Source organism: Anopheles arabiensis, chromosome 2 (assembly GCF_016920715.1).
Source record: "Anopheles arabiensis isolate DONGOLA chromosome 2, AaraD3, whole genome shotgun sequence".
Lineage (NCBI taxonomy): Eukaryota > Metazoa > Arthropoda > Insecta > Diptera > Culicidae > Anopheles > Anopheles arabiensis.
The window spans coordinates 91,373,079-91,393,054 of record NC_053517.1 but is presented as its reverse complement, the minus strand read 5'-3'; the positions used below and the strand labels follow the sequence as shown (position 1 = coordinate 91,393,054).

The window sequence follows — 19,976 nt, the reverse complement described above, 5'->3', positions numbered from 1 at the left end:
CGTATCCTTTCATTTGACCAGGCTAACGCCAACGGTGACCTTCCCCCATCCCACCGGGTGACCGAGACGCACCATACGCGCTTGCGAGATTTATCGATCATTCGTTCAACCCGTTCGGTCTTCCAACGGTCCCCAGCCCCGCACCAACTCTGCGCAGGTGACACGCATCAAAACGTAGCATCCCTTCCCTCCCCACCCGCTCCTCCCCCTGGGGGCGGCAATATTTCAAAAGATAGTGAGAGTTCAGTCCAGTGGATAATTGCGCCGCACAACCCGGGCCCGAGCGATGGAAAATCTCGCTCGCACGGAAGAAAAGCGCGTTTGCGCACGGCGACCATCTCCTAAAGCCTATGATGATTAAGCAAAGCGGCGAAAAGAAGCGTTCCCCGCTTGACGTTGCGCACATATGTACACCTCGCCAACCCTCCCCTCTTGCACCGGTTTCTTTCGCCGTCACGTAATTGGTAAGAAAAACATTGCATTTTATGTCTCAACCCCGCGTGTCAGCATGAGAAACTGTCATCTTTGAGATGTTTTCTACTCAGTTTTCTACCTCCCTCCCCGTTTTGGCCTTTCTTCGCTATCTCCACTGTCCTACAGCTTGTGTGTGAGCTGCTGCATCACGCATCCAATGGTGTTCTGCCCCCGTTTCCTTTCCCCCTCCGAAGCGCCCAACGTTATCGCAACGCATCGGAAACCTTTTGCAGCCCGTCGTCGTTGGGGGTTCGTCGTTCGTTCGCCCGCTACACAACTTGTTGTCCAACCCACCGGGACCGACCATGAACAAGTCGTAGCACACACACACACACACACACACCGGGCGGGAAGAAACATCATAAAACCTTCACCAAAACGGGGAGGGGGAGGGTGAACACCGGTACGGCGGCGTCCATCTTTTTTGCCCGCGGCAAATTTGTGCTGCGCATCCATTTTCAGTCAATGCGCATTTGCCATCGGCCTGCTTGCACCGGTGTAATTTGTTGGCGCTTGTTTGTGTGTGTACGCGCACCAGAATGCATCCACGATACTAGAAGCCTTTCGGCGGGAGAAGCGGGGACATTGGCAGCGTTTGTTGACGTTGGTTGTGCCTGAGAGGCGGAAGAAATTGGCCTGTGTACGGTTACGGTGGGAGCTTAAGTTAATATATTTTCTTCCGCTTCTCGCTTGCAAAAGCGTTCCACCAGCGACACGTTCAATAACCTCTCGTTCGTTCAGGATTCTCCAGAAAAAGCTTTTAGTTTACATTTCATTTAAACAACACACCCACTCTCTGCCACACCAATAGATAACAAACACGCTGGAAAAAAAGCAATACCAACAGTGCACCCACCCACTTGCCGTAAGCATTATGAAATTAATTGACTGACCAGCTCGGACCACACTCCACATTTTCTCCATCTAGCCATTTAGCCTGGGCCAATAAATTTAAGACCTTTTCCCAGTTGTCACTTTCTATTTGCTAATGATGGCGACGCACTTAGCCACGCCGGTAGACTTCCCAGCTTCCCGAGGGCCACCCTTTTGCGGCGGCTAAGATAAACCGAAACTGAACCGGAAAATTTCGATACCTTTTTATTGGACCTTATTAGCGGTGGAGGCGCTAGCGCTCCGTGTACTTCGGTTTGGTCTGGCTGGGCTAGCAAGGCACCCTCTTCCTCACACCCTGCACACACACACGCACACACAGGTGCACCTTCTGTTTGGGTGGAATGGTGGTGAAAGCATTTACGCCCAGAAAAGATGAGCCCGCGTCGTAAATCTTGATGCGCACGCATCTTCCGCAATAGTCGCCTTTGTTTTAAACAAATGAGACTCGGTTCTCGTTTGTTTTTAAGGGGAGAAGATTTATCGCACACGCACACGTCCCTTCTGGCTGTGACTGGGTGGCCTTCCTGACGCTAACGCGCCAAATTGGGAACGGAAGTGGGTTTTTTTTTCTTTTCGAAAAACACACCGACAATCATTGGGCTTGAAGTTTTGGTGGATAACGATCAGTGCGCTTTAGGAAATCCACTTACTTATCCCACCTACCGTGCAGTGGCTCAAGTATCACGCACTCACAAGACAATTGCACGCGCACACGGCCCGTTTGCATAATAACGAAATATGGGACGGATTGCGTAGGTCGCGCACCGATTGCCGGATCTCTGCCCCAATTGAACCAATTGATCATGATCATACCATTGGCCTCTACGGTGAACCGATTATTACACTCCTCTTGGAACGGGGGAAACAAAACCCCGTCCGAAACAGTACAATCTCACACACAAACACCATCTTTCACTCAAACGTGCCATGCACACACGGTTGTACACTCGGCCAATCCTTCAAAACCCAAATGAGGTTACAGAAGTGACAGTGAGTTTCGAAATAAGTTTTTAATCTTATAGTTCACGCTGTACGGAGAAGGTTCCTTTACGGCTGCAACCGTGTACCGTGTAAACCTAACGCAGACACACTCGCGCTCGTGTGTTCGATCGTGCGAAATTAACGCACATCGGCCGAACCCTCTAAGAAGGCTGGCCGTTGTTCGGGGTGGCTACGCTTTTTGTTTTGCTACCGAAACAACAACAACAAAAAAAGATACAATCCGTCAATGCTGTTGTTCGTTGCCAAGTTCGTAAGACCTTGCTATCAAAAAAACCACTGTGGCCAACTCATAATCATAAGTGTAGGGCAGCGTGAATGTTCGAACGTTGAAAGCGGTTTGGATTTTGAGTTTCGTTTCGAGCAAGGAACCTGATCCTCTAGAGTGAAGCCAGTGTGACGTGGACTTAGTTTGAAACCAACAGCGATCTGTCACTCATCTGGCTGCTGTGCAACGATCGGCACTGGAGTGAATCATAGGTATTAGGATAAAACTATTTATTCAATCACTGAGAGAACTTGTTTTTTATGGTATATACCTCACAAGATGTGTTGTGAAATTTTGTGACTTTGTATTGCAGCACCCTTCACTATCATTTTTCAAGAAGAAGTTGTTATTGTGTTTTGCTTTGAGACTTAAACTCTACATCCATATGTTTTCTAGTCTACCACTATCATGGTGGCGACCTCACACTGTCATCTTCCGGTTCTAAGTGTCGGCTTCCTTCCTGTCGCCCGCGGTCTCCTTCCATCTTCCAGGATTAATGTTCCTACTCTTAACTGCTGAACTTGAATATCCGATGCATGTTTCTCACGAGACGTGTGAAAGCCTTTTCTTCTATCATTAAAACACAAACAAACTCGAGACTCTTAAATCAAGACTTTTGCTAGGTTCTCTAAGGATCGATAACTCTTTCAATATATGCCCGAATGCCTCATACATGCTGGGCTTCTAGGAGTTTCTTTCATGGATTTGTAGGATTCAACTATGATTCCTAAATTTCCTATCTGGCTATAGTCCTCAGAAACTCTTTTAGAAGACATCCCGTTGCAAAACGATATTAATGTTTGCAAATTCAAAGCAACTGAATAGTAAAGGTTTCTGTCATAATTTACTGATTGAATTCAATCCTTGAAATATGTTTCAAAACCCCAATATTCAGGATTTATACCTCACCAACTTACAGTACATTACACAAAACACAAGATCCGCTTTACAAATAACCAATACACGACTTTGATTTGGGTAATGATGTTGTCATCTTGCATCGTACATGTAGAACTAATTTGCCCCAGCGAACTTCCCTCTCGAGTGTCATGAGGCTGCACTTTATTTTATCAAGCGCATCATCTTCAACAGACCTGCTAATCGATTCGTCAAACTTTTCCGACGGTGGGTTTTGTAAATCATCGTGAATCGTTTTCGTAGCCCATCCCATACACAAAAACTCACACCGATCTCAATCTGCCCCTAACTTTCATCGCAATCACCACGATTATCTCCCAGAGCCACCATCCTTTTACTTCGCGCTTGCCAAACACGTCACTTTGATTACAGTCGATCGCGGGGACCCGTTGGAGCTCGATAATTAATTGTATTAAACCTTCCAATGAAAGGAAACGCGCGCATCCATCCTATCCTTTCCGTCAGATGATTAGCGAGCGGAATCGTTCAGCAACGGGCAAGATTGCGCAACCTGCAACCCTTTTACCTTGCGATCATCTTGCGATCGTTCGGTGGCATCACATTTTTGTTTTTTTTTTGTTTTTTTGCGAAATTTCTTAATTTCATCCAACCGCTTTCGATTGGCGCAAAATCGCGACACCCAAACGCGAGCCTGCGAGCTTAATCGACAGCCCGGGCGGAACAGGGCGCCACCCTGCCAATAAAGCGTACGCTCACCCCGGGTAACACCCCAGCGGTTCCTGCCTCGGTGAGCATCTCGGTGGGCACTTTGCGTCACCGGCGTCCGGCAGCCGGCACTGTGTGGCATCGTGGCAAACGTTCACCTCGTGAATTGCACAACCACCTACTCTGCTGTTTGTTTGTGCGTGTCCCAGCCTAAGTGGTTTTAGATTTACTACCCCGCTGCAACAAAACAAAAGCACCCAAACAACAGACGCTACACAACCCCGCCTACACCTGTTTCCGAGGGCGACCTTTCTTCCACTCGAGGACTTGTCAAAGGAGGTAGGTCGACCTTTTCCTTCGCACCCGCCACCGCATAAGCCGCTTGTGCTACTGCGAAAAGAGCTGCAACTCGAACCGCGAGGCTCGAGCCAGCTCGAACGGAATGTATTTACGATTCACATTCCTTACGCAGCAGCATCATCATCCGGCGTACATTTTCGGAGCAGTTTTGGAGCACTTGCTTGCAGCCCCACGCGTCTCCTCCTGTGCTGGCAAAGCGGTTCGGTAAAGTGCACTTACCCAACCCAATCACCGACTGACCCTCTCGGTGTTTGCTGCGTTCAGTTCCGCCGAGTTTTTCCTTTCTTTTACACCGGTCACATGTTCACCTGCGCACCCCAGTCGGTAGCGCCCAACAGTCTCCCCCTCGAGTAGCTTCTCAACTACCTTCTCTTTTGATCCGCACGCTCCTACCTCACTGTCCCCTGTCTGCTGCGAGGCGAGTTAAATTGTAGCATCACAATTCCATAGTGCTCATTGCATGGGAGACGCTTTCGGAGACGGAAGACACCACGCGCAGTCGGCGACGCCGAAGACGCTCTCGCACGATATACACACACACACACACACTGTGGAGGCGAGAAGGCAACCGACGTGAAGAAAGCTGGGAAGAAAGCTGTAAATCGATCATAATCTTCCTCATAATCATCATTACGAAAGCAGCCTTGCGTCTTTGCGTGTTTGTCGGCAAGTGAGCTTTTCCTCCTTTCGCTCCATATCCACACACCCCTTCTTTTACCCCTCCTTTGCCCCTCTCTTCATCATTCCCTTTTGTTCCCTTTGACCAACACAGGGGAATGATGCAGGGGATGAGAACAATCGCGCACCAAAGCTGGCGAATCTCACAAAGTATGTGAGCCATGAGAGAGAAAAAAAGCAACATGGTTAAAGATCTCCCCCGGTTGGGCATCGTTTTTGTTATTGCGAGGAGTTATTGCATATGTGTGTGCTATGAATATGCTGTTGATTGTAAGATTTTTTTCTTCGTGTGGTATCCCAAAGCTATCTATCTCGTGAACGATTTGTTACGGAACGGTCGATTGAATTTTAGTTTTTGCTCATTAGAAGTGAACTATTGGGTACATTAGCAAGTTGCTAACGTTGATGTATGAAAAAAATTGAATTTAACACCCCTGTTGAAAACGGTGTGGATTTTTTTAGATAACACTTATTGTGCTTTTATTGTGCTGATGGTGGAAATCAAAAAATTAGTCCACTGTTACTGGTTTCCGTTTCAACTAAAAGGGCGAGGGCAGGCGCATCTTGCCCTTTTATCGCCAAACTTATCGTTTTCCCTATCTTTCCTCTCGCTCGCTTGACTTCCCTTTCACTCTTTCTTCATCTATCCATTTCTTCTCTCGCGCTGTGACCTGGCAGATTGTTGGGCACTCACGAGTTTCCAACAACCCCTAAAAGTCAATAAACTGGATTTCTATTAATCTGTTAAGAAGAGATGTTTAATAAGAGAAACAAATCGAACAATAAATAATAAAAGATGAAAAAATAAAATCAAAAAAATACTTAAAAAATGATAAATATGTCGTAAGAGCTCAAAAAGGTGTAAAACTGTAGGTAAATTATTACTAAAATCAATATCAATCTTTCATCATAGCAAAAATAGGTGAAATATGAAAAACCGAGCATAAAGAAGACACAAAGATTTCAAACATCTATCATGAACAATATTTTCTACTAGAACATTTATGTTAAAATACATGCTTATAGACCAACAACTTATTTTTCTACCTAATAAACTAAGTAACCTTTTCATACACAAAACGTAGCAGCGTTTTTTTTTCTTTTGCAATGATTTTTGATCAGAGCTTCAAGGTAAAACAACCACACCACGATCGCTTCTTATGATTCTCATTCTCCCATCTGCTAACCTTGTTTTTCCCGCATGCTCTAACCCTCGCGGTAATCAATATTAATCAACCAATAATTCAGCTATAAGTGAACTATAAATACATCAGCATTGTTTTTTACCCGTAACTTAAACCTTAACATTAAGGTAGCATACTGATCCTCAAATCACCACAAAGAAATCGACCAATCAAGCCCGTGGGGCTACAAAAACACTCATCATCGAATCCAAACAACGGCGGTTCACGTTTGCGTAGTTTCGCTTCTCTCTCGCTTTCCTCGTTTCGCCGTTCCAATCAATCGGTCATTCAGGAGCCTGTACGGGAAGGAGCAAAAAATATACAATTTGAATTGCTTGATGAGCCGATTCGATTACGCATCGGCAATATTTGCCATCGTCCAATGCTGTGTAGATATCGCCAGCAAATGAGTGGCCCATGCTGCCCATGTTTGATGGCGGTTTATGACACGAACACCCATATGTGATTTGCCCAACGGTTGATCACACTCCTTTCACGGAGCACGCCGTGTTGTACGGGGTTAACATTGTAATGATTTGGAGGGATTTTGGGACAAAATCCAAAAGTTTCACAAACTGCTGCCTTGCTGAACCTGATGAGGATAGCGAGTAGGACACACAATGACCGTACCTGGCGATAGGTATACTAATTTAGACATCAATGTTGCGATTTGAGTGAAATTTCGTTTCGGGTCTCCCAAAATTGGCCCGCCGACCGTCATTTAGCGAACCAGACCTCGATTTGTTCATTTCCGCCTTTGATCGACGCTTAATCCGAATGCGGCACGGGTGCCTGAAGTATTCGGGTCCGAGCTTTACAATCCCATTGCTAATCGCAACCTCGATCGATTCTCGCACCAGCTATTTCGGATCTCGAACACATCCCGTCCACAACCCTGTGCGAATTCGTTCCGGTACACAAGCGTTTTCCCAAATATAGGGCGTCCTTGTGTAAGAGCGATTGCATCTTGCCGCACAAGCCATTTGCATACCCACCAGCCAACCTACGCACGTGACGTGACGCGATCTTTTGCACACATACACACCTTCGAAAGGTGGCAATTTAATAAATTCGATCGACCTTTACCCGTGCACGATCTCTCTTTACAATTTTTGTAAAACGTACGTACACGCGCAACGCCTTTCGAAGCGACGTTCACTCAGCGCACGAGCTAAGCGGAGCCACCTAACACGTCAACTCCCCCACTGCCCAAGCTCTCATCAAGTTAAGGGGATTATAATTGATCTTTAATTAGATTTCACAGCTTTTCCCGCCTTTCTTCGCGCGGGCACGATACGCAATTGTGCTGCGGGCTCCCGGTTCTCAGCCGTCCCCGTTGTGCTGGTGTGGAGAAGAGAAGGTGCGTGAAGTCCACCATTGAACGCTTCTTAAAAGTAGCCTCCAACCAAGAGTCGAGGTGAGAGCAGACGAAGAAGCAGAAGAACAAAAAGAGCACTTCCTGTCACGCCATGCCGAACGGTTGTAATTTCTGCCGATTCGGGTCGTCGTGGCTGCTGCTCCGGTGACCTTCTTATTAGGGTGCACTTAATATTGCTTAAGCAGGATGGTTACTATTAATTTTAAATAATCTGGCTTAGCAGATGGTCTTGGCGGCGGATAGTAAAGACGCTGTACGAGAAGCCCAAGAGAAGGTTGCATCGTTTCTTTGAGACTGCTTACTTTTTATGCACCAACTCATGGCAATTAAGAGATTTACTTTGAAGCATCATCTTTTTCTTCCCTTGTTCCATTTCAATATTTTATACAGAGTTTTTGAATTCAATAATGGATCAACAAAGCCTTATTTGGGAACTACTTTCATTGTGTACCACTTTTGCAAAAATAAATTCGCTTCCCCCGGAAACACCACCAAAGCAGTAGAAAGTTTGTCCACCCTCTCAACTTTACCCTTTTTTTTGCACTCGAATGTCAAAAATAATAATCGCCTTTCTACGGTTCTTCCTTCCCTTTTCGAGCTGACCCATGCCGTCTAATGTCGCCATGTTAAACAAATCGTCTTATTATACGAAAAACAAAATCAATTTTCCCACAACAACCCAAGTTTCCCAAGGGTCGACGCGCTCGTTCGTTGAATTGAATATTATTCTCAAGTCTACAAGACTGCAACCAAAATTGATATCACGACTCTGCCGCGACGAACTCCAAACAAACCCTACCGAAACGGCGATTGAAGTTCCCGCACATCATCTTCCCCGATCGGTGAAAAAACCGTTTGCCAGCCCGCACTGTGGTGATGCGCCTGCCTTGAGCTGACCCCAACCGGTTAAGTTTTTAAGGTCCGCGCAAAGAACGCCAATTCTGTCGCGCAGTGCTGAAAGTAAAAGACCATTTTATTCCACCCCATTCCGAAGCATCTTTCACTACAGCCCGCCGTAACGATATGTAACCGCCTGCAGTCGGTAAACACTTCCGAGTTTTCTCGCTCACGAACGAACACGGTCGAGGGTGGACTGACGGGCTGCCCGAGTCTTACCGGTGCCTGGCTCGGACCCCGGTGTCATATTTCGATATGCCCTCCGGGCGGCAGTGCGCCTTCCGCTTGTCATCAGACACAAATGGCTTAGACACGGAGCGGTGGAAGTTAGATAGCGACCAAAGATGACGCTTCGCTGATTGCTTAAACTGAGGCGAAAACATGTGGCCATATCTGGGCACTGTCATCGGTTGTCTCCAGTGATCTTTTGAGATCTTTCTCATGCTCTATGTGTGCTCTACGGCAACCAAGAAAAGTGGATAGTTTAGTGAAACTGCTTAAAATTCGCATAAAACTAATGCGGGGCCCGTTAAAAAGGATGCCTTAACCTTTGGGACATTTCGCGACATTAATGTCTAAATTTACGTTCGAGCTCATCACTGGAAGTTTCAGCTATCACGACCACTCAGTGTGTGTGTGTGTGTGCGCCAATTTATGATTTCGCAAAACTCGCACAAAGAGCAAATGGTAGTTTTGTTGTGTTAAAGAAAGGAAAAATATATATTCCTCTCCAGATTCACGACACGCACAGAGCAAAGCTAATAATCATCATCATGTATGGCGCTGACTCCTCCTGCCGCCACCGCCAACAACCAATTTCTATTGCGTGCATTCCAGGACTGACCCGTCCTGGTAACGACCACTGCCCAACCAAGCCCGGCAGTGAGTCACGTGCTTCAATCACAGCCCTCGGAGCACCCAATAAAAAAATACACCATCGGTCGGGTTGCAATGTCCGTAAATTGAGCGTCGAGAAAGTGGACGCATCGAAGGTGGTCGACCCATCATCTCCATACGCGTGCGCATCTGCGACGGTACCCTCAACCTGGACCCATCCGTACCCAGCACCGCTGACGATGATGATGATGTCGTCTGTGGCTTCTGTAACGAACACGCCCGAACGAACTCAGTTGCGCGGGGCGTAAATTGCAAGTCTCCAGCCACCACCAGCCGTCGACTGGTAGCGACTCATCGTAATGGTCCTTGCTATTCCGCGTGCCCTTATTAGGGGTCCAAGAAAACAACACGACCCGATCTGGGGTGGGGGACCGGGGCACAACCGACAAAGGGCCCGGTATTGGCTGGGCGACTGACTCGGCGGCTACCTTACGCTACCCAACACGGGACTACTCACAGCTACGAAACGCTACTCCGCTTTGCTGTTTGCCATCACTGCTTGAAAAAAACCAAACCTTCCGTGGACAATTTCTCCTGCTGACTTTAGACAGTCCGACACAAGAGGATCATGTACCGGAGGACACAAAAAAGAGATACTCAGCCACACAAGAGGGCGGCCCGTTTTGCGTTTCTTCACGCGAGTGCCGCAGGCAAACGGTAATCGCCGGACAACTTCCTGCAGTCGTCGTTTTTAATGGACCCGTTTTTGGACTTTGGGGGGACTCTTACTTTATGGCCGGTGCTCCAATAGAGTTGGGTAGCATATTATCTACACCAAGAAATCATTGTTTGACCACGAATTTGCTTTGTGCTGTGTGCTTTGTTGACCAACGTATGGCTAACGTTACACTTTCGATGGGTTTATACTGCAATGAGTCTGCGCACCTATTTGCCACGCTTAACATCTTCGAATAAGTATCAGGCTTGCAATTGATTCTTCAATTTTCAGATCAATATACAGCCACCAACCTAGCTTAACCTAACCCAAGGGCCCTAAGTTTGCATGGCAGTGAAAAGTGCCCTCACAACGACTACGACTTCCTCCTGGAGAACTCAAACAGCAACATTTCTTCCGAGCTGTCTAACCTCGTGTTGGCAAGTCGTGCGACATTCCTGGGAAATTATGGCACACTCTTCGCTTTGTTCCACCGGTGCCAGTCACGAAATGCACCCGATAAAGGCGCATAATTAAATCATGTACGAATATTAAACCGTCGAATTTATTTACCTCCGGCTGGCAGTGTTGCTGGTGGTGGTAGTACAAGCCCTCTATCGCAGCCTCCGGTGTGCTTGGTTTGCGGGGCAAACATGACTGTTCCGTAATGAATTCTAAACTGTCTCATACCATTGCTCTCTGTTTTTATGTTTTGGGGAACAGTGTAAGGATCGGTTTGCCAAAGGGACCGACAATCGAGCGCCTTTGCCTTCGGTCGCCACTTGGCAAACCACTTTTTCGGTCCTCATAATGGTGGTACGAACGATCATTACCCTGCGCCACACAATAAACCACCAATGTGGGGGAACACATTACACTCTCCCTTTCCTCTCTCGCTCCCTCAAGCACACTGGTTCACGATCGTCACCGGAACTATTTTTGGGACGGACCGCAGAAATACAAGAGGACCCCTCGAGCATGTCACGCTACACTTTCGAGAGCATGGGCGCCTAGCGCATAGCCTTCGCTCTTAGCCGCACCCGGAACGGATGCGTTCCAATGGCGCGCGCTCTCGTCACACACACACACGTTTGTTCCCTCTTTCTCTTCCAAAGAAGGATCGGTTCGATTTTCGCCCTGCCGGCAGTGGCAACGGCGAAAAGTCGTGACAACTTTGTTTATCGTTAATCGAACCGTAGTGATGCGATGAAATTACGATTTTCACCGCTCCGGCTCGATCGCTAGCGAACCTTTTCCACCCTCGCTTCAGGGGGTAGCACATTCAATAACTCTCAAACACACCAGTTTGGTGTCCAGTGGGTTTTTTTCCTTTCATTTCTCCCTGAAGACGAATCGCAAATATGCGGAGAGCCGCGGGAAACGTTTCGCAAGTTTTACTCACAAACACGACGCACAGGCAACGGAATGAGTGTGGTTTTTGTACAGAGAGATCTAATTTCTCTTGAAAAGAGGCTTTTTTTGCATGAATTCTTCCAGAAAGTTTCATTCAAAGGCTCCCTCACACGATCACTTGTTTCCAATAAAAGTTTGAAGTTTTCATCAATCCAAGAGTGCCTTGTGCGTATCGAATACTGGACATCCGGAACCGCCAAAGTGTTGGGGTATCGTTTCGAGGAAGGGAATCGTCTTGTACGCCATTGAAGGTGCTAGTGGAGGCCCGCAACTCATCCATGCTTTAGTTTAGATGGGTGATTTAATTTTGAAAACAAATCGCCCTTCGCCACGGCTACGGTTCGATGAGATGGCGCAATAAGTAGGCTCACGATCGGGTTTGCTTGTGGAAGAATGTTTACGAACCTACATCAGCATTACCACAGCAAACATAAAAAGAGACAAGCTACTCATGCGTGCTTATACTTTTCTTAAAAGTAATCACTTCAAGAAACAAAGAGATGGTGCCATGACCAGGATTTCTGCAGTATCTTAGGGCAGATTTTATTTAGCTTTATTTTCCATCATCTGTTGAACAATCGAACTTGTTTGGACATTATCTCACTCTTTGAGTTGCAATGTGGTAAATACATTCAATATAGAAGAGTACTATGAATTTCTAATTCAATCCAAAACATGGTGGCCCCAAACGGCGCACAATATTATCAAAACAATCATTTAAGCAAAAACGTAACAACAAATCCCAAACTGCCTGCCATCGATGAAAGCTATCATTTGCTCGCTCTTTTCTAATTCACTCACCCGCTCCAGAAGTGGAATACCCGGTGCCAGTCCACCTTTCTAATTCCTCTCCCTCTGCGACGGCCATCCCAGGCCGCCCCGTTTAGCCTTCGGTGCTATTTTTCTCTTCCGCTAACGAGACCGCTAACACACTGCCGGCTCTGGATTGCTAACCTAATATCGATTGTGGGAGTAATCAACAAGGTGGTTAATGATCATACTTATCGCCCACCTGGGAACCCACAGGCTCTGGCGCGAGCTTGAACGACATCGGGATCGCTGACGCAAGGCTTCCAGAAAATGGTGGACCTCCAGTAGCGATCGGTAGATTTACCTTCATCGTATATCCCTTAGCCGATAATGATCCGCGCCAGTCCGTGGAGGTCCCGGAACACGGTCCCACTGTATGTCGATTCTTTTCCTGATTCTTTATCGGAGCACATTATATCGATGGGGCATACAATTTGGTGCCATACTACTCAACCTGTCACTATATTTATTTGAACACTTTGTCGTGCTTATCGCTCAAATTGGGCAACCTACCACAGTTTCACCATTCGGGGAAACTCTAAATGCCTGCCCTACCCGTGTCTGTAACCTGCTTTTCAGCACTACCCCAAAACAATGGCCCTGTACTTTTCGGAGGCTTAAGCTTCCATCAGGGGGTTGGAGCAGCCGGGTCCGACCACTGCCCCATCACTATAATTTTCCCGGACCTTACGACGAGCTGCAGCGCTGGTGCCCTGGCTCGTTTAAGCAATTTCCACCATCCGCCTGTCATCCCAGGTGAACCTTGCCCTAGGGGGGCGAGCGGGCAGTAAACCGAGGAAAGAAGAAAGATGAAAGTGAAGGTTTTCTGGTACCGTTTTCACCTCACCTTCCTCCGATCCTCCGCATCCCAACATCCGCTCAAGCATCACACCCACGGTCAGTTCTTTAAACACCACTACGCGGCACGCTGCAATTTACTCGCCAGCCGCTGGGGGATTTGATTCGCCCCCACTCGTTCGTAAATGAAGTAATCAGAAAATGTGATTTTGGAAGTGTTTACATCACCCGCACCGGGCAAACACATCGTTCCCAGTCGACTTCTTTGCACGCACACCACACGCCACTTGCAAACGTGTGAGCGAAAAAGGAAGGAAAAAGTTGATTATTTCCTATTGTTTTCCATCGCCTTTTTTCCGCTGGCCTTTACAAAACAAACACTGCGGACGTTTTTGCGCTGCGTGCGATGGTTGGCCATTGCTGTGCGAACTGCAGACGCTGGTTACGGTTTTGGGTGAAGCTTACCGGATTTACTACGGAACCCGTTTTTCATTGTCACAATTTTCCCAGCACAATTGCAGGAAACGCTGTACGCGGTTTCTTCCACGCTTTATATGTTCTGTTATGTTCATCATACGTTTAGTGGTTTTTGCTTGTTTTTATGTTTTTCGTAATTTAATTGTGTATTGTCTGTATTTATTTGGAAATAAAATTTAAACATCAATGTTTTGCATGGTAGTTTGATTCAATAGAAATTAACTTTTTTTATATTTCTTTACAGGAGGAAGCTTTAGAAAGGTTATTAAAAGGTACGGGATGCTAGCAGAAAAAGTTGAATGAACACACCACAAGCTAAGGTAAGATTAAGTTCTCCAAAGTTTGTCTACTTTTAAGAAAACGCCGTATTTGAAATGTTTCACATAATTATAATGTATAAGTAATCAACATTCAAAATCATGTTCCAATGTGTCTTGTACTACTGACCTGTCCAGTACTCATTGAGTTGAGCTATACTGCAGCACAGAAAACATTCTCAACAAATCCTTTCCCTGTTCTTAGTAGAATCTGAGCTTAGTTCGTTGAATTTACAGTCTTAGAAAGGGACTTCATCTAGTCTCTAAAATTGTATAGAAAAGCTTGAACTTTAACTCATACGATATTCGGAGCAGCCCACAGGCCTTTCCTAGTGGTAAGCTCGAATCGGAGTGCAGTTATCATTCTATATTACACGTCACTACTCAATGTGACCTCTAAACGGCCTCTAAGGCATGTAAACCAACAAAAAAAAGATGTCAAAAATAAACAATCTTTCTAATTTCACGACCGCACGTGACCATCTACTGCATTTGTTTACTTTAATTTGCGCGTTGCACAAAATGAAAAGTAAAACCCGCATACCCAGGCCCCTCTGCAGCCCTTTTGGCACACGAGGCCATCCATTCCAGCCAGCTCGCACCAAACGTGCGTCAATCGTGGTCCAAATGTTAGACGGACCGTAATGTGTCACACAGCCAAGCATTCGCTCTCCATCTACCAACCCCTCCCGGCACCTCGTTACGCCACGCAGCGCATTGAATTTCCACCGCAACCGGTCGCCGGTATCGTGTTGCATACGCGTTACCCGCGAACCGAAAACCGTGAGAGCCTTCGCTTCAAGAAGTCACGTTTAGAGAAACCCACGGACCGCCGCGGCTACGAATGCCTGCGAACGTGCGACAGGTAATTCTACACCGTAGCCCTTTACCACCAGTGAGGGAACGGGGGCAACAGATCGGCACGAAACTGCAACACCGGCCGGGACGAACGGTTAGGTGGTTAGAAAAGCAAAGCAAAAACTACCGCCAGTGGTTCGGAGGCTGGAGCAGCGAATACACTCCAGCCGGATATGCCGATATCTCAATCTTGGCTCAATCGTGCCAAACCACACCGACACAGAGCACGAATGATCGGGCCCGATCGATCGATCGCCGACATTCTGGGACATCTCACCGGGAGGGAAGTAATTTGTCATGCAATCAATTAATCGTTCGTTTGGGTCTTCCCGACAAACCCCGGTCTGCCATCTCCGTTTCCGCGAGCGATCGCCAGCCGGCCACCCGAACGGGGGAAGCTAAATTTTCCACTAATCGTCCGGGCGATTAGACAGCCACGGGGCCCTTCCTTTCTTCCCCGTACGGAACGGTGTCAAGCACCGCGCGCACCGGAAGAAGTGCGCGAACACAAAGCGAACCTGCCCTGCTCTGGGCACACCGTTCCGACACACAGGAAGGAAGAAGATTCACGCAAGATTAGCGAACGTCGATATCCAAATCATCGGTCGCTTTTCTCGCGGGAACCCCGGTCGCTGTTCTCGGCCAGATCGACCCAAAGCGAAGGACTTTTACTGCTTCGCAATGCGCAACAAACACAAAGCGCCAACGAACGAACGGGCAAAACAAGCACCCGATCAACAATTCGATACCCTTCGGTCCAATCGGTCGAAAGGGCCAGCTGTGAGGTAGGGTAGGACTGCAATTCCAACTGAAATTGTACCAATCGAAAAACCACCAGTTCCGCCTGGCGCCTGGGCCTCGATTGCGATCGCATCGCCTCCTTATGCAACCGATCTTCCGGCCCCAGGTCGAAGATTCCACCCCGTGCGCGAGATACATTAATCAGAATCGATAAAATTTGATGGCAATCGTTAGGATGGCTGTGGTGGAATCGGTGTCCGAAATTATACAATGGGCGAGAAAGTTGGGCGATGCGACGCCCTGAAGGCTGAAGGATGGGACGGGATGATGAAAGCGGGCAGACCTCCGCAGTCAAACGTTGGCCCGATGCGTTGTAGTCGAGTGTTGTAGATCATGTTTTTGATTTTCCGATTTTGGAAGCTTGCGTTGCTTTTCTCGCACTGCAATGATCGGCGAACGTGATTGATGAATAACCGAGCGAGAGCTGTCCAATCCATCATCGATGGCGACGTAAGAATATGGATGGATGTTACTCGCTATTTATTGACTCATAGCGATCATGTCGGGGTGGTTTGTTTTTCCAGCTGTTTTCGTAGAAATTAACCATTAAAGTTTGAATTGAAATGAACAGTTAGTTTTTATTTGTTATCTTGGATGTTATTATGATTCAAACAGAATACAAAACAACATGTGTACTACCGGCGTTACGTATCGTTAATTAGTTAATTAGGTTGATATTTAAGTTTGTTATGCTACTTACAGATCATTTTAGCTAGCAAAATTTACGTAATAACTAAAATTCGTTGTGATATTAAGACCAGTATTATAAAACCAGTTCCCCATAAATAAATCTTAGACGCCATCTTCACAACTTTACGATTCAATCATCTATCATGTTTGAATACATTTTAACTACGCTCAAACAAAACGGTACGCATCCATAACGATGTTGATCCACTGCATACAATCTGATAGATCCACATGGAAAACAACGCTCCACGCGAACATCACGCACACGTGCACCCTAGGGAAATGGCTATCGACGTTTTCAAAACCGCTTGATTCGTGTTTTGACACGCCATCGATAAAGAAAGCAAGCCGCAGCGTAGCAGCAGCAGCAGCAAAAAAACCGCACCGCAACGGAAATCAATGCGTGTTTCATTAGGAACGCGTAAAAGAAACCAACACCAGCCCGTTCTCGAACGAAAGTTCACCGTGCGCACATACCAAGAAACCGACGGAGATGATCGACTCGAGTTCGATCCGGCACAAAAAGGGAATCCATCCATCCCGGCTGCCATAACTTTCGATTTTGTTTCATTCAACCATAAACCCTCAAATCACCTCATCTCCCGTGTGTTTTTCTTCCGTCTTCCGCCGTATTGCGGCGTGGCCGCATCATAAAACGACACCGAGTGCGTTTTGTGGCGCATGCTTAATTACGTCCGTCCAGCGGTGGCGTAGCGCACGCTCCGGGTTGTCCGGGAATGGAAGGGAGGGAGGGCTGCGGTCTGACCCCTGGTGCAGGCGAGTCCGAAAATAAACACCGCCACGGAACTCTCACTTTCACGAACCTTGCGGTGAAGACCCTTAGGGAATGAAGGGACAAACAGAGACGAGACTAGCAGCGAGAGAGTGTGAGAAGGAAAGGGAAAGAAAATGAAAAACAAACCCGGGCAAGATCACGATATCACGCGTTTGTGGCGCGCTCTTCCCGCCGAAGATCACTTCCACTGGAAGTTGGCATCGGAATGAGCGACTCCCGGCGCGATTCAGTCGCGACCGGTGTTAACGTGAGCAGGAGTGTTCGACTGTGCTAAACACAAATCGTATAATTTATGATCTTGAGCCAGTGTTGAAGGAGTTTTTTGATAGTGAGCACGGTCCCCGGCGTGCCCTCCCGATCAACTGATATTAATACTCGTCTAGCACAGGCGCGAGCTCGCCACTCCTCCTGCGGGCTAACTTTCTCAGCACTATCAACAGCTTGACACTTCATTCCGTTACCCGTAAGGCTTGTCCGAAGGGTGAGATGAATGTTTTAATCTGTGCCTCCTCCTTTTCCCCGTAAAAGAGGTTTCGAAGAAATATAAAAATCATTATGACGGGTGTGTGCAAATGCGAAATGAAACCGATGATAGCAGAAACGCTTTTTTAATCGGACAGCATTGAACTGACAACTGGACACTGGCTCAATTTAAAACAGCGAGCAATTAGTTACATAAAACAACCAACAAAAAGGAATTAATTTGAAACGAATCAACGCGAAAAAAAACGTTTTAATTTGACCTTTTCAACAATCATCTGGAAAAGGAAACGACAACTGTTTACCGACACCGAACACACCGCCCGAACATGGCACCGAGTGTCATTTCCAATCAACTCGACGTGGTTGAGTATGTTCATTCCAGCTTTTGGAAATTGCTCTTGAACTTTGAGGTTACCAAAATAAATTCAAATTTCACACACACACACAAACAATGTTGCCTCCACACACTTTTCTCTTCCTGCAGTTGTGTTTATTTTTACTCTTTTGAAATGTTCTTTTTTCTCCCTATCGTGATCATGTGTATGCGCTCCGCTCACCTTCCAATCCATTAGCCTAGCGGAAGGAATGTCACCCTCATCTAAAATTACCATCTCTTCCCCCGTTTACGTTTACTCACTGTGCATTAGTTCCTGTTTTAAATCGAAAACAAATACTTTTCCTAACAACAGCGTCTATCCAATGTACGGGTGCCTCAGAACGGTTGATGAATCATAAATTTGGCCTCCGGCTTTTAAAACTCAGCAACTACCCCAGCGTGAACGGAAATAAATGAAGGAACAAAGTGCAGTTGCACAAACGCGTTTTTGCCGCAGTCTGGGAGTCGTTAATACCGAAAGATTATGGTGCTGACGACGTGTTCAGAACGGAGCCGGTATAGGAATGGAGCAATGCATTCATCTTCCAGCAGAGAAGAATATACGATATGCGTCATGGTTTGCGTCAGCAGATTTATGGATGCACAAGAATAGGAACGATGGTCGTAGCTCGTGTACCAGTGTTTCATTACAAATGCCTTTCTAAATTGTCCCGCTCAGACAAGGGAAGATGTGTTGGTGGCAGGTTAAGACTTTAATGAGCATTTAATTGAAGTTTGACGTTATAATATTAGAAATAATTTCAAATTTTCAACTTTATTAAATCTTACCCATTTTTAATGGTTGTGCATTTTTAATTTAATGAACTTACCAATCAGAATGATTCTTTTCATTGCTTTAATCAGTCTGATTTAATTCTACAAGAATTTGTCAAGTACGCAGCAAGATGTATTGTTCTTTGGACCTAAATTCAATAATTGTGAAGATTTAAATCTGCTGACTCAGTTTAATTTCTAGATTGATTTTTCAAACAACAAAGCTCTACAAACATAGATACGCTACCAACATAGTTCAAAGAGCACTTTTTCTTCTGTTCTTCACGAAAAAACCACAACAAATGAGTAAAGTTTGCTGATGCTATTTTTAAAACGAAAATTACTAAAATACACTTCCTACTTAGAATGCAAGTGTTTCCTTCCTTTACCATCATTACCATACCTCGATGAGCGACACTCGGTAGGCAAATAGCCTCACAACTTGCAACTGTCGCCAACGGGTCGCCAACACCAGCAACACAAAGCATCAAGCAAATGCTATATTTGCATTGCTCTTGCCCACCGACAAAGCTTCATTCAACCCCCGCCTCGCGGCTTCGGTTCGTGCTGTCCCACGTGTGATATTTGCGCTCCAAGGGACGCCAGCAATTTGCTGACTCGCGTACGCAAACAATGCCCTTTCGAAAGACGCACCCGGCAACGCGATCGGGGCCGGAAATAGGAGAGAGCGGGGAGGGCGGAGGAAAAGTTCTTCGTCACGCCACCGATCACTTCACGCGTCAGGAAGTCCCGAACGGGGCGCGGTGTGATACGTCGGTGACGGTGATGATCTTTTCGAAGACAGTGCAGTGCGCGGTTTAAAAGTGGGTTTTCGCTACGCGGTTTCCGTTTCACAAAACTTCCAAACCCTTTCATTCATTGACACACATACACACACACACACGCACACACACATCAATACTGTGCCCGTGGAAGTAAAAGAGTTATGATTCGATGTGGTGGCTTTATCGTTTAAATGCTTCCGTCGTTGCATGCTTGCGATTTGTAGGGACGCTCTGGAGAGCGAGAGGAAACGAGAATCGGAAGTGTGGTTGAAAAAAAGCATAGCAAAAGATGTGAAAGGGAATGATGGTCCAGAGGGGAAGTGTGTGGCA

At 46.6% G+C, this 19,976-nt stretch overlaps 1 protein-coding gene across 3 annotated transcripts in view; it reads left to right on the top strand.

Moving 5' to 3' along the window:
• LOC120908772 (mucin-17) overlaps positions 1-19,976 on the top strand; it is an 89,009-nt gene that overhangs the window by 13,280 nt on the left and 55,753 nt on the right. For all 3 annotated transcript variants that reach the window (XM_040320118.1, XM_040320119.1, XM_040320117.1), the window contains exon 3: positions 14,011-14,086. The gene's annotated coding sequence lies outside the window, so the exon portion shown is untranslated. The remainder of the gene's footprint in view (positions 1-14,010; positions 14,087-19,976) is intronic.